This window comes from Trachinotus anak, unplaced genomic scaffold, assembly GCF_046630095.1.
Source record: "Trachinotus anak isolate AG129_WGS33_773 ecotype Australia unplaced genomic scaffold, CSIRO_AGI_Tana_v1 ptg000019l, whole genome shotgun sequence".
Lineage (NCBI taxonomy): Eukaryota > Metazoa > Chordata > Actinopteri > Carangiformes > Carangidae > Trachinotus > Trachinotus anak.
Genome location: NW_027273870.1, coordinates 22,757,206 through 22,772,718, shown reverse-complemented (window position 1 = coordinate 22,772,718; position 15,513 = coordinate 22,757,206). Strand labels below are relative to the sequence as shown.

At 39.5% G+C, this 15,513-nt stretch overlaps 2 long non-coding RNA genes across 2 annotated transcripts in view; one reads left to right on the top strand and one right to left on the bottom strand.

The window, feature by feature from the left end:
- LOC139637114 (uncharacterized) overlaps positions 1-15,513 on the bottom strand; it is an 85,109-nt gene that overhangs the window by 50,994 nt on the left and 18,602 nt on the right. The window lies entirely within an intron of this gene.
- LOC139636606 (uncharacterized) lies at positions 9,525-14,595 on the top strand. The gene is made up of 3 exons (XR_011694436.1): positions 9,525-9,789; positions 9,976-10,096; positions 12,234-14,595. It is a non-coding gene; the product is annotated as an uncharacterized lncRNA (long non-coding RNA).

The window sequence follows — 15,513 nt, the reverse complement described above, 5'->3', positions numbered from 1 at the left end:
TATAGAGAGTCAGCTTGACTACAGCTCAAATAAAAATGCATTGAGTTCACATCTTAGAAGTTGGTCCTCAAACTGTCAGACCTTCAAGTCTTTCAGCATGACTTTCAGAGACAAATCCTTCAAATTAAACGAGAAAATATGTTGCGTATAGTTTCCCTCCAGGACAACACAGCGTTTTCTGATCTGACACCCTCATCTGCATTGCCTTCCAACATTTAGAACAGTTTTCTGATCTGACGCCTCTGTTTGAGATTTGATTGTGTGTAGGCACTAAGGGAATTAGGGTTAGGGAAAGGCTGCAGCATGGTTAAAAGAAACAGAGAGGGAACAGTGGTCTTCAGTGTCAAAGTCTGACATTCTGTTGTCCCATCCATCAAAAATGTTATATTTATGTGCTTATTTAAGGCCTGTCTGTCACATATTGTTTTAGTTTTCTGTCTTTTTCTACCAGGTTAAAACCCTAATGATTTTTTTTTCATGTCTCAAGTCAAGTCGCAAGTAGAGATGGAATGGTTACCATTTCATGCTAAATAACGGGTATTACCATTCCAATTTTAATTATCATTATAACCATGGTCGATTGCCGTAGTTAATTACTGTGGTTAATTTAACTCACATTATGTACTATATGGCATCAGCCAGCAGCAGTCTCCCAAATGCATGCTTGGCAAGTAACATGGGTTTGTTCTGTGTTGGTCAAAATATGGCGAAAAGCAGCAACAGCACTTCTCCAGAGATTTTTCAGTCTTCTATTACCTTGGCAACACCAACATTAGAGATTATAAGCATTTTTTTTTTAAACGTGGGTAAACCCACTAAAAAAGTCGACTGACTCCTTTTACACTCCCAGTTTGCCTTTCGGTTTGGAGAGGACACACAACTGTAGTTACAAAGCACAAACAAACACAGTGGAAAAAGACTGAGCTGCTAGCTGCTGTGTAACCCGGATAAAATAGATCCATTGTGTCATTGTTGGTGCTCCTGTCAGTGATGGAGCCTCCGTGCGAAATGCTTTGATCAGTAATTGTATGTTTTTTTAAGTTATTTCAGGGCTGCGCTCACTCTTTCATCCCTGAGTGCAGTGTGGCCGCAGTGTTTCTAGTTTAACAGCACCGTGCTGGGGGGGTGACAGGACTGTGTGTGTGGTCTGAAAGACATTAAAGATCAGAAAATAATAATAATAATACATTTGCTATTCCCTTGTTCACAGAGTAGGCGTGCAACAGGCAAGTGCTGCTACTGGTCCCTTTTTCTTATCTGTGACACAGATGTGTTGGCAATATAATTATTTTAATGTTTGCGTGTTATTACTTTTTGAACATTTTCTGCACACTTTAACAACACTGCAGTAATGCTGATAAGTGTAATAAATTTGGTCATTATAATCATGACATACATTTTTTATACCCTTTCATCTGTAGTAGTAACTCAGGGCTCAGGACAGAAGTCCAAGTCAAATCTCAAGTCTTAATGTTTGTGAGTTAAGTCTAACTCCATTCCAAGTCATAGGACTACAGCTCTGGTATCTCTGGTATGAAGTGACCCTGTTGTCCTCAGGGACACAAGATCTCTCATGAATAGTAGACATTCCTTCAATCACTGACTTAATGCCGAGCATTTTAATACCCTTTAAACTTAATACTGTGTTTCACCTGCTCTGCCCTTGCCCTTTACCCCAAAAGACAATAGACCTAACCTTTACCCTTCACTTTGTCCATAAGGCTTAATTTTCAGCTGCTTAGCATTTTTCACCTTCTTTTCCACTTTTAAACTTATACATCAGGTATTTCAAATTACCATGAATAACTCTGAGGCTTAGATATGTCACATAAGGACATGGACATGACATTGGTCTAAATGGAGTAGCTGCGTACCACAACTTTGAAGTGGGAGGTTTCCATGGGCTGTGTCCATTCTAATGCATTTTCACTTTAAAACGTAGTTTTAAAACAAAAATGATCTCCACCCAGACGACTGTTTTAGCTCCTTATCGGAAATAACCTCTATATATACTAACACACCTGAAACGCATATCACATGACCATGCACATACACTGGGCATGTGTTTGTCAGCGTAAACAGGAAGCTGATTGTCTACTCTTCAGTTAGTTAGTTGCAGAAAATCCTAGAAATGAGGAGCAGCAAATGCAGCTGTAGCATTAAAATGCAGAACTTAACTGCACAGCAGCCTCTAGCAAAGACTGCAAGGTTAGCAATGCTGGTAGTTGTGACTGATAAGACCCAATCAGGAGAAAGAAAACAAACAAAAAATAACACAATTAGGAGGCGATGTTTCCAAAAGTGTCAGTTTTTGCCCGTCCAGACTACAACACAACCCTGGCATTTTCAAACTAGCAAACTAGCAGTGTTTCCAAAAGTCTCCATTTTAGGGTCTTGAAAACTCCGTCAGTGTAAACATAACAAAAGTATGGCCTAAAATTGGAAAGTTAAGAGAACTTGTTCAGTTTCATCTATTTATAAGACAGAAAAAAATGCTGTGGCTGGAAACAAGGCTAATGAGAGCAGTGAGAGTGAACTGAAGCAATACAACTATGAAAAGTTCAAAGATACTTTAAAGGAGCTACTGTAGACCTTTTAGGACTGCAGGTCAAGGGAAAATGCTCAGTGGGTTCACCACAGCAACCCAATTCATGTTTCAAATAAACATTTTGCAGTTAATGTTAAAATATTGTTTTTGACTAGTTGAATATAACGCTAAAGCACTCTTCCACTTCATGATGAAAGAGAACACATTTGTGCTTGCCAATGCATGAAAGCTATTCACCACTTCTGTGGTCAATACATCTGAAATACATAAAGTCTTTATTGTCTACATTTAATACCCTGGACATTCTTTCCATTTAGCCTTCAAAGTGTCTGCTTATTGTGACAATTGGATTCTTTTTGCAATCTGTTTTCATTCTTGTCTCTCTCTCTACATTCATTAAAGTACTAACACGTTTTGTAATCATACAGGTGTGTCTTTGACCAACAACTTCTCCAAATGAAACAACAAAATAAAAAGCATAATGCTATTTCAGGAAGAGCACTGAAGTCTAACATGCATTAGCTGATTGGTATCAGTTGATTCATTCGTGCTTCACAGTCACTGGATGAATTCACAGCCGTGTGGCTATCAGCTGACTAGTGACATCCAATCATATTCATGCAGCTGTCCAGCACAGCCGTTATAACATGAGCACATCTCACTCCATCGCCTTCACCACTCTAACTTCCATCATCCATGCTGCACTTGGGTATTGTCAATTTCACCTGGTTTCATCGTTTGTATGTGTTTATTAGTGGGCGAACCAGAAACCCAGCCTTCAACAATTGCTTTTGAATGTTTTCCAAAAAAAACATATTGGCACAAAAACAACTTCATCAATTTTCCAACAACAACACTTTTTTCATGCTCCCATGTCCCATGCTTTGTTGATATCTGCTTTCACCACAAGCTGCTCTGCACAAGCTTTTGCATTGGTAATAAGAACATCCTGCCTCCTCCAGCTTTGCTCCTGACCAACAAGCATTCAAGCAGCATGTAAACTAGGTTGCATTAGGCATATGAACAAACAACAAACAATGGCATAGTGATCCTTTGACACATTTTTTGCAGCTTTAATGATTCACTGCATTGATAAGAAAATATTACATTTACACTTTTGATTATCATGCTAAGTGGAGTGGAGCTGTAAACACTAAGCATGTCGTTATTTCAACTGGGGTGCTGTTTCATTCAAAATCATATTAACTTGTGGATGCATCTAAATAAAGCATTAACTAACATTTGTTCCATCCTCAGTGTTCATTTATTACTGAGCAGACTTTAGTGACTCATAGCATATCAACCACACGTATGTATATGCTTGATGGGGCTCAAGGCTATTGACAGACATGAGTTTAGTTGCAGGTCTTGAAATCATATTATTTTTTTCGAGCACAAACACTGAGTCAAGAGACAAAAGAGGAAAACAGTGAACAAAGACATTTTTCTCAAGTAGAAAAACAAACCACAGGAGTGGTTGAATAGCTGACAGACGCACTCACACACAAACACACATGCACTGTAATATGAGGGATCACAGTGTTTGTAGTTTCTTCTTTGTGGCTTTGCTGTTTTGGATAATGAACTGGGCTCAGAGCTTGGATCTAAATCCTTGATACATCTTTATCTCTCTCCCCCACTCTCCTTTTCATCTCCCTGACACAAACACCAGCATACTTCAGCATTCAGCTACTCAAACAGGTCTGAGCTGCCCACCTTTACTCCCATCCATTTGAAAACAAATGATGTGAAAAATGTACTTCAAAAAGTTGCAAACATTGGGTAATTGTTGCCGTTATTCATGAAGACACTTCAGTTTTAACACACTGTGAAAAGCAGACCTTTACGACTAGAAACTGTCAAAAAAAAGATATAATCCAATAAAATATGTGGGAATTTCCAACCCTAACCCTAACCCTTCGAGTTTTGTTCCAGCATTGTTCTAACATATTTGTATGGTAGGGTTTCATTTTTGTGTTGGGCCATTTTAAAGCTGCACTAACTGACGTTTTTGGCAGCACAGTAAGTTGTGACACAGCTTTCAACTGCAACATATCCAGCTAGCATACCCAGGTAGCGAAGAGTTGTTTTTTTTTTTGTTTTTTTTTTTCCCCACCAGAAAAAAATGCTGTGGCTGGAAACAAGGCTAATAAGAGCAGTGAGAGTGAACTGAAGCAATACAACTATGAAAAGTTCAAAGATACTTTAAAGGAGCTACTGTAGACCTGTTAGGACTGCAGGTTAAGGGAAAATGCTCAGTGGGTTCACCACAGCAACCCAATTCATGTTTCAAATAAACATTTTGCAGTTAATGTAAAAATAGGGATTAAAGAAGCTATATTGTTTTTGATGTAGTTTCCTGAAAGTAATTTAAGTGCCCTGCCATTGGATAAATGGATTGCACATCTCACTAGTTCTTCATTGCCAGAATTAATTACTGCACTGCACTGCAATTACTGGTTTAATTGGTCACAATTGATTAGTCCAAACCTCAGATTATTTCCAACCTGTTTTCGAAAAAAACTTTTTTATTTGCATCAGTGACTAACAGCTTGTTCTTCAGTGTACAACACAGTCGATTTTGGGTATGAGAGTATATACTGAAAGAAATAAAATGGAGATGGTAGTTTTAGTCTGTAGTCATATTTCACTAGTCATGTTAACCGCAGAAAAAGGAAATAAACAAACAAACAAATAAACAAATAAACATTACTCCCATTAAAATAAAATAAATGCTGTATTAATTCACTTGAGATTCGGACAAATGTGAGTAATGTTTTCACAGTAGAAGATAAATGAGCCTTATCATTTAAATTAATTACATATGAAGAAGATTAACTGAATGTCATTGACATTTGCCACACATGAATTAACGTTGAGACAAACAGCGCCACAAGTAATAACTGTCTATTTAAAAACCATGATTATAACTCACTGGGGACCTCTAATTAAAGGTATATTTTTTAACATTTATGAATACTTCTACATTTTCTGATTAGTGTAGAGTGATAACCTTGCACATTTCTATCGTGCTATATCTTCATTATTCTTCTGAAAGCTCTGTAACTAGTCCTTTTCAAGGCCATCTCCAAAATGCACAAAATTGCTAATCTGACAGTACCAGACAATTCATGAATAAAAATCCCCAATCTTTTTGTCTCCTTTTATAAAAGGTAATTGCAGGACAAGCATGTTTTCGTTGGAACTGCAGGCTTCTCAAAGAATAAAACCTTTCTTTGTCCCTGCTAGACTACAGATTGCAGCCCTCCGAGCCACTGCAGAAGATTATGGGATTTTTGTTTGCTATTTGCATTTCTCTTTCAGCAGACATTTCCTGCTGTCAGGGTTTCTGGTGCGCAGGCTATGGATCTTCATTCAGTAACTGTCTTTTAATGGTGTCTAGATGCTTGAGGTACAGCTGTTTTTCCAAAGGCATGTAACATAAAGTACAAGCACTTTTCTGTGTTTCCTGTTCAAAGCGTAAACGGTAACATTAAAAATGACAGTATTCCACATAGGTGAGCTACTTCCAGCGTCCTGGTATTGTGGGAGCTGTCTCATTGTCAAGGTTTAATGGGATACCTGATGGAAGTGAGCCATTGGTAATGAGATTTGTTTCACCTGTTCGTTTCCGTTTATGACAAGTCAAAATGTCTGCCACAAAAATGGTCTTCACACTCTGCACTGAATTAATTGTGCAGATCTAATGTTTAGAAATTAAATGTGTAAAAGGGAGAAATGTAAATATTGTAATTGTAGGGTTTAAAAAAAAGCAGACTTTATAAAGAAACCATTGTCACGTTGAGTGCATTACCTAGTGTCACACCTACATCAAGGACAGGGGAGGTTAAAGACAGAGGAGGAGTGTGACACTGTAAGGATAATAGCGATCAGCCTTTCCTCTGACCTCCAGCAAGGTGGGTTGGAGATGATCGACAGACACATGACCTGTCTGTGAGTGATCCTTTACCTTTCTCATTAGGATGAACGGCGTAATACTCACAGGGATGATCACTGTAAGTGCACATGTAAAATGGCTGGCAGAGGCTGCAGAGTAACTATGCCCCTCATATGCACAACCCCCAACTAGGTTGTCATCTATAGCACCAGTGCATCCTTTTACACAACCGCTATGTAGGAGGTGAAGGGAAAGGAAACAAGTGAACCGTGAAAGGTAAGAGAAGTGAACCATGAAATTTTGGCCTATTTTCACATAGGATCTTAACATTATATCATGAAAATGTAAGGCTAACATGAATTGTTTTATCATAAGTATACTAATAAAAAGTTTTTTTTTTAAAAAGAGTATCTGTGCTTTATGTTTGTGTGTGAAACAGCTGCTTTGACAGCAGGTCCCTCCGCTCTCATGTGCTCAGTGTGTCTCCTCCATCTCCGTCATGGGGCACATATGCATCTATGCTGCACTTTGTCCTGTGACGTCAATGTTACATACATGACCTATAGTGATGCTGTGTAGCTCACAACGTGCTACCAAGAATGCATTGACTCTGACACCTAGAGTGCACTGTTCCACCTGGCCACTTCCAAACATCTGAAATGCACATGCTCTCTAAATGTGTGCTGCTTTTGACTGGCCCCACTAAACAAACTCAAACAAAAACAAAAAGGTTCACTGTTTCACCCACAGATCCCACCACCCTCATTGTAGGTGCCCAAGACAACCAGTAGCAGTCACCAGCACAATGACAAAGATTTGATCCCTCACTGGCTTCCCACCCATAAACACGGCCAACTCAGTTTATCCACATGTATGATCAAGACAGAGGTGGCGCTCCACTCCACTTACATACACCAGCAGGGGGAACTCTAACCTCACTTGCAGTTTCCTATATGTCAATTTATGAGTTTTTTTTTTCTTCCAGTTAATTCATAACAGCTTGCGCAGCCGCAATGATCTCATCCACACATGTCACCATTTTCCATGAAAATAGCTAGATAGCTAGCTAGCTATATTGGTAACTCAAATCCCGTTAATCCCACCTGATGATCGTGACTTGTCAGTCATTCCTCTAACTTGGGAAAAGAGCTGTGACATAAGTTAGATTGCAACACTTTTATAAAATATTTTTTTTTTTTTTTTTTTTTAATCCATGTAGTTCTGTTCTGATATCTGGTGGTTGTAGTAGTTGACTTTGCAGTTCCATGGACTTCCTTAAATAAATGTAGGAAAGTTCTGCCTTGTGTCACGGTGGCCATGTGGGAACACTTACTCAGCTGGAAAGTGTATCTGAGGAAGGTTCCTGCCAAATTAGCAGCTCGACCTGCCCATCATTCTGACCTATGATAGCCAAAAGTAGGAGAGAGAGAACTCACACAGGGCTTTCAACGCACCGCTGCCCAGTGGGGAAGTAGAGACAGCAAGCCATAGGCAGATACAGCTGAACAGCTGGAAATCAGCTGCTGCTTTCAGACCCAGTAGTCAGGGCCATGTCTGAGAGGATGAATCTGAGTGGTCATTTGAATGTTGCATTGTTTTTTTGGCTGCTGAATAAAAGTGGATGCCAAGTGCCAAGGTGCCCATTATATTGAGTCAGCCCCAATGAGAAAAAGATGGGCTTGTTATGATTGGACAAGCAAATGTATGCAAATTTTCAGTGCAGTGCTGCACACAGGGGAGCAATCAAGCATAGAGTCTGTTTATATGGTAGAGCCTGTGTGAAACTGGACAAAAAGCTGAGATCACGACAGGGAACTCTGCAAAATTACAAGATGTCTGAAACATTACTCTCAATGCTCTCAACCAGTTGGCAGTGGAGTGTCACGCTGTGTCATCGCACTTGATGTCTGTGTCGCCCTGCATACAGAAACACAGAGCTAATGCCGAGTTAGGTGTTTGTTTCCCACAGGGGCTGCCCATGTAAGAAACAGCATGCACCACACGGCACGTGGGGCAAAAACACACTCTCAGTACATGCGTTACACAGAAAAATGGGTCTTTTGTTTCAGCACATGCCCTTCAAATTACCCACTGACACGTACATTGTGTTTTCAGCCGAGGAATGAGCTTAACTAGACGTCAGCGATCAGTGCTAAGGATCTGAGCCAGCAATATGTACGCCAGTCCTTAGTGGCCTACATTAGCGAGTGAGCAGAGGAATACAGATGACTGGATTTAGGGTTCTATTTGGGATCAGATTAGCAGCTAAATTCCAATGTGACTGACAGTATAATAGGTATAGTATACAGATTTTAAACATTGTAATCAGTATATCCTTTCATTTGCCATTTTCCTGGCTTTTCTTTAACATCCTAGTCGTATATTCAGTTTCTACTTATATTCATGACTTTATATTTTCCCTTTTTTTCTCTAACAAGCCTTTTCATAAATTCCACCACCTCCTAAGCTTCCTATTGCTGCCCCCTCCATCTTTCTTTCCCTCTGTCAGTCTTATCGCTGTGCCCTTGGCTTTCATTTCTCAGGGGCTTTGATGGGTACTGTGATGGCAAGATGATTGACATGCTGAGCTGATTTCCAAACACTAATCATGACATCACCGCTCAGTCGATTTCATTTCACATCACATCTCATCACATCACACCACAGCAGGCTGATTGGAAGGTGAAAAAGACCAAAAGACATTTTCCTCAATATCCTATTGAGGAATAATGTACATTGTCAGTATCATTTACAGCAGAAATGATCTGCTCAGACGTGGATGGACTAGCGATTATTGGAACAAGGAAAGACTTAAACTTAAATAAAAAAAGGACTTTTTATTCACTTATTTTGTTTTTGCTTTTGAATTAGCTGCATAATCTTTAAATTGCTATATAAATTGAATTAATCTGAACTACGTTTATAGTTTTTTTTAAAACCATCAAGGCTGAGATGGAGTTGAATTTAGTTACTGCCTTCCAAAACAGCTAATGCACCACATAAAGCATTTTGTCAATTGTATATTTTGGTCTTTTGTTGTCATATTGAGAATAGAATGGAATAGAATAGAATAGAATAGAATAGAATAGAATAGAATAGAATAGAATTACAAGCATTGTCATCTGTCTTTTGGATCTTGGATGTCAGTGCAAACTTGAACACAAGGACTGAGTTCAAATGGGCCTTGGAGACTATGTCATTTGCATGTGACCTTAATGCAACTCTGACAAGAAAATAAAGGTCATGTGATGTGTTCTTGGATGGATTGTCTATGTCAAGGAAGTTTCACGTCCCTGCAACTTGATTTGCACAGTGTACTGAAATGACTTGAAGCAAACTGAAGGTAGGAAATCAATTTGTTATAGAATGCTTTGTAAGATTGTCAGCCAAGATGTGAAGTGAAATTTGTAGTTACAGGGCTAAGTGATTAAAGTACTGATCCTTTTAAAGGTAGTGGGTCTAATCTATTGATATGAAGGTTACACTTGATTACCTGACAAATGATTGACCATTATCCTTCTATCTAAAGGAGATCGGCTGCCATGTTCTACATGTGAGAATTAAGCTAAGTCCCTTGCTCTAGGTGATGGATCAGACTTCACAAGAGTGAGATAAAGCCAGATGATAACCTCAAATCACATACTAAACAGGTAACAGGTTAACAGGTACATCTGATTCCAGGTAATTTATTAATGGCGGACCACCATCAGTAAATTACTCTTTAAAAAAAAGCTCTTGAAAAACCCAGAGAGCCATGACAAATCTCATATTCCACCACAACATTTGTGCTTTGGATTACACTCTGTCCGTTATTGTTCCAGTGGGCCTCAGTGGGACAACAAAAAAATCCTCAAATGCATTAGAAACCAATATTCAGATGGAGACTAAATTTTGAAAGCCTCAACTGCAGATGCAGGTTGGTAATTGTGAGGATTGGGTGAAATCTCCATGCTTCAGTAAAATGTCAGGCTGAATCCTGTGGGCTAACTAACAATATACTGCCTTGCTGGACCCTGATGGAGCTGTGCACAAAGAGACATATCACATGCACAACCACCGCATCCCGTTCAGTGTTCTTCATATCCTGAAGATGGGGAGCTACACTACAAGGTGGTGCCTTTCCAGCAAATTTCATTGAAATCTATTAAAGTAGCATTAATGTGTTGCCCACTGGAACACAATGTAAACACAACATACACAATTGTCGTCTTAAAAATAATAGTTCTGTTTTGAAGTTGAAGTCAGGTGTTAAATCAAGAACAAACAGGTTAGATAGACCACATTGTAAACACAGGCTCCAAGGTAAAACCTTAACAAAGGTTGAGTTCACCTGTGACCACTGAAAACATCAATTCACCAATGATCACTGCAACAAAAATTACATCTGTGAATTATAGTTAAGGCTGACTGCATGAACAAGGTTGTAAACTGATCTCAGGTTAGGAATTACCTGAACTGGAGATGCTATGAGCATCAGTAGACTACTGAGCAGAAGATGAAGCACAGTTGCAGCAGTGGTTGCGATGTGTAGAAGGAACCATAGTAACAATAACAGAAGGTGCAGTGGCTGTCATTTTGCCATCCAAAACTGGATATTTAAGCGGCCTTGCATTTAAAAACAGATGGGTCAACCTCTACAGATGGCATCCAAAACAAAAACTATTGTTCACAAACAGTACAAAACTACAAGAATTACCTTTGTAACATGAGATTAATTAACATGAAAAGTTGCCCGACAAACACTGGCAGCATATTCTCTGATCAAATGAATCCAAAATAAACTTGTTTGATCAGATGGGGTCAAGTAAGTTTAGTGTGGACCATGCCATGACATAGTGACTGCATAGTGCTGTGTATGAAACATGGAGTTGAAAGTGTGCTTATATGGGGCTGCATGAGTGCAAAAGGTGTAGGGGAGATAGTCTATCCAGAAGCTCGGCAGGAAAGTGAAAACTATGACCTGGTCAAGTCAAGTCCCCTGACCTGAATCCAAATGGACATCTTTGGTGTACTTTAGGGAAGTCTGCATACATCTTTAGCAGCTTAAATGTCCACAGTGTTCACCAGCTAGGTGCTACCTTTGTCTGTCTGCAATTTGTTGCTGGGCAGTGGGTTTATCAGAGCAGCTTCCTGCTGCTAAACATGGTTGATGAGAACCATGAGAGACAACCAAGACAGTTAACTTGCATCAGTAAAACCAATGAACTGAAAGACACTATAAACACCGTCGAGAGCCGAGTGAAGGGTTGGCTGATAATTCTCTGCGAGTTTTGTCACAGTGAGCGACTACTTTGCTGTGTGATCCATTGATCATATAAGAATATTGATTAGTGCAGGTTTAAGTAGATTTTGAGATATCCTGTTAAGTAAGGGACAAGAAAACCTAATTGCCATTATTCCAAAGGTAATTTTCTCATCTCATCTGCAAATTAACAGTCATGCAACTTGAGAAAAAAACTGAGTTAAGACTTAAAACAGAAGTTTTAGATTTGACTAATGCACTCAGGCCCCCATCACTAACTCTCTCTCTCTTTTCATCTCTCTCTCTTTCCACACATGACTACACTATACTATAAATAGCAGCTACATTCCCCCAAATCATCTTCTCACTGGGGGAAAAGCATTAAACCTAAATAACCAAGCCTTTGCCTGACAGGCAAAAGGCCAATGTTTCACCTCTAAGCCTGACGCTAATCATGGTGACAATATTTAGAAAAAATGCACACAGATACTCACAGCAGCCCTGTCATCTCTGACATTTCCCATTTTCCATCTTGTTATCTGCAGCCTTGTGTTGACATTCCCAAAGCCTCACGTGCAGAGCCAGAAACAGTCGAAGGAGGATCTATAAATAGCATCAGCACACAGCTCAGCGTGCCCAATATGAGTGAGCACGTTTTTAATATCTCCTCATTAAATATGCATGAGATTAAGTACTCTAGACTCCACTGTTTATTGAGTGATGAGCTTTTGTTTTGAAATTCAACTCCCTCCGCCCAGCCCCCGAAATCTGTTGTTTTTCCATTTCAATACAGATGAATAATGCTTGACTGGATGACACGTGAATGGTACCAAAACGGATGTGATCAAAGCACTCTGAGCACAGTATTGTAATGTGTTTTATTATTACACTTAAGTTTTTAACATCCTCACTCTAAATGTTCTGCTTGTTTTATAAATGCAGCAACATATCTTTAACTTCTGTCTTGTGTGTTGTGTTTTCTTGGAAATAAGTACAACTCTGGTTATTAAAATCACATGATTTACTTGAAAAGACAGATATGTCACTTTATCAGCTGTCAGACTCACACTGTTAAATGTTTTAATCATGGTTTGAATGATTTTGCATGTCAAAGATTGCACTTTCACCCCACAGGGCATATGCACACAACATCTCCTTTGTGTAATTCTGGATGTCATAGAGTTCTCTGAAGCGTCTCAGGGGGAAGCGGGGGGAGAGGATGCTGCTCTGCTGCTTTAACTGGGCTCACATACCTTTATCGATCTGTGCAGCTGCCACAAATTCAAATGTGGGTCATCATTTGTGACCCCACAAACTGGGCAGCATATGCCACAGTAGATGCTGGCAGGTATGGCCAAACTTCATACATGTATTTCACAAAGACCGACTGCCAGCAGCAGACTTTCTTCATCAATTTTCTAATAACAATTTTCCAAGAAGATGCCATATCTGTGGCGAAATAAGTGCAAATGTTACCAGGCAGCTAAAATCCCTTTGCTGAATTGGCTCCAGTGACAGCCTCTATAATCCGAAGGGACAGGTGTTTCCATGACAACAGCTTGCCCTGAGCTGAGCTGGCGTAGCTTACAAACAAATGATTACATGAGTGAAAAAAACCTATGTCTGAGCCAAATATGTGCGTAAAAAACACACAAAGCACACTGCCTCCTCCGTTGCTCAAAAGCACGAGAACCAACAACGCATCCAAGTTTCTTACCGAGGGCTTCAAATGTGAGCTAGACACACTAAAGTGGAAACCACACAGCAGGCATGACGTGACCTTGGAGCTATCAGGAGATGACTTCGTGCAGAAGTTGTGGACCAACAGTGCATGGTGGTCTCATTGCTCTTGCTGGCTGAAGATAAAGCTAATAATAGAGCTACTGTATCTCACACGAGTGTGCAGCAGCACCCACCGAGTCCAAAGGCAGAAAAACACCTCACAAAGTTCTCCCAGTAAAGTGAATTCATGAAGAAGTAACTGTGTTGCTGATGAGCAACAGTTCCAGTAATTCCTGACCTCTTCAGATTCCCATCATTTATAACTAGTAACCTGAATAATGAGTGGTGGACCTGACAGCAGCTGTGTGTGTAGCACAGGCTCAAGTTGTGTGTTAAGGTCAAAGACTTCCACCTGCAGCAGTTAGTCCCTCTGAGGGCTATAGTGTGTGCTGCTTTTACAGATAGGGCTTAATTGGAAGTCTTGTCTTGCTTTTCCAAATCCCTGCTCATTTATTTGCTCCTTGGTTGTTATCATCTACTATTCTGGGTGCTAATCTATAGACAGGATAAGTACAAATGCTGGGTTAGCAGTGTCTCAGCAAGGTAAGTCAGTTTACATCACTTGTTGAGCTATGACAGCAGAAATGGCATATAGCAGTAGAAAGCGTGATTCAGCAGTCTGGAAAATACTCTTTCTCACTTTCAGGCTGAGAGTTAGATAAGAAGATTGATGCCACTCTCATGTCTGGCTGCTAAAATATGAGGCTACAGCCAAAAGACAGGTTGCTTAGCTTAGCTTAGTTTAGCTTAGCAAATGAGACTGGACAGAGAAGGAAGAACCTCAACTGGCTCTGTCTGAAAGTATCAAAATCCACCTCCCAGCACTCTCACTAATTAAATCATTACAAAAACTGAAGGATAAAAACAAGTTTTGGTTTTATCAGAAGTTGTGCGCTGGAGTGCAAGACAGCTAGCATACGAAGCAAATTCAACATATCGAGGATATCTTTACATTATCTGGCTTCACTGAACCCAACACTGGGCATCCTGAACAACCTGCATGACAAACCTGGTTATCAACTGGCTCTGCTAACTCTGGGTTTTCGTATCCGACTATGACTGACATGACCTGCCACCACTTAATGTCAGCAGAACAAGCCTCTCTAATGGTACATGACAAAATACACCCGAATATGAAGAGGGTTTCTGTGCTTTTTAAAATATTATATCCATTAGCACAGTACACACTGTGGCACAAGTGACACTTTTTATAACGCACAAAAGACACTGTGGACCCTGACAAATAAATCCCCCAAGAACAAAATTTAAAAAAAACAAAACAAAAATTGTACAAACATTGTTACTTTGATAATCACCAGATTGGCACAGACAGAGAACACAACATGATACAAATGAACAATAACAACAAAAAATCCATACTAGAAAGAGTAACACAATAAGATTTTTTTTATTAAGTAATATCTCACAAGTGGTTTAATTTATTAATTTAGCGTATTGAGGCCCTTGATGTAATAAACCAGCTATAATGTATCCAGCATTACATACTCATAATAATATCAATGATGATTTCTATCACATTTTAAGCTTAAGTACACATGATTTTTTTCTTTTTACATTACATTGTTTTGGCCCTTTACAGATACAGAACATAACAGTTGTTTTACTGTTCATTACTGTTAAGCACTCACCCTGAGACTGTGGCCTGAGATGTGAATGCAACACCTGCAGACGCATCTCTATTTGGCTGACTCAGCACCTGTAAGGAGGGCTTCACCACACAGTGTCTCTTGGACCCTCAGTAAAAGAAAGAGTAATCTTTTTAGAGTAAGAACTGACAAAGGGAATGAGATATCTATGTATATCACTTGCTGTCGAATAAAGAATGCAGTGGGCTTTATACACCAGCACAAGAAAAAGGAAGATGTAAACATGTAATAATTCCTCTGTTCTCAATGAAATTGTTGGGTAAACATGGGCAATGCTGTATGAGCCATTTAGTTATTTTACTTTAGTCATTTCCACTGTAACTGAAGTCAAATTTATCTCCATTTTGTGAGAGAAGTTAAAGTCGGGCTGTGTTAT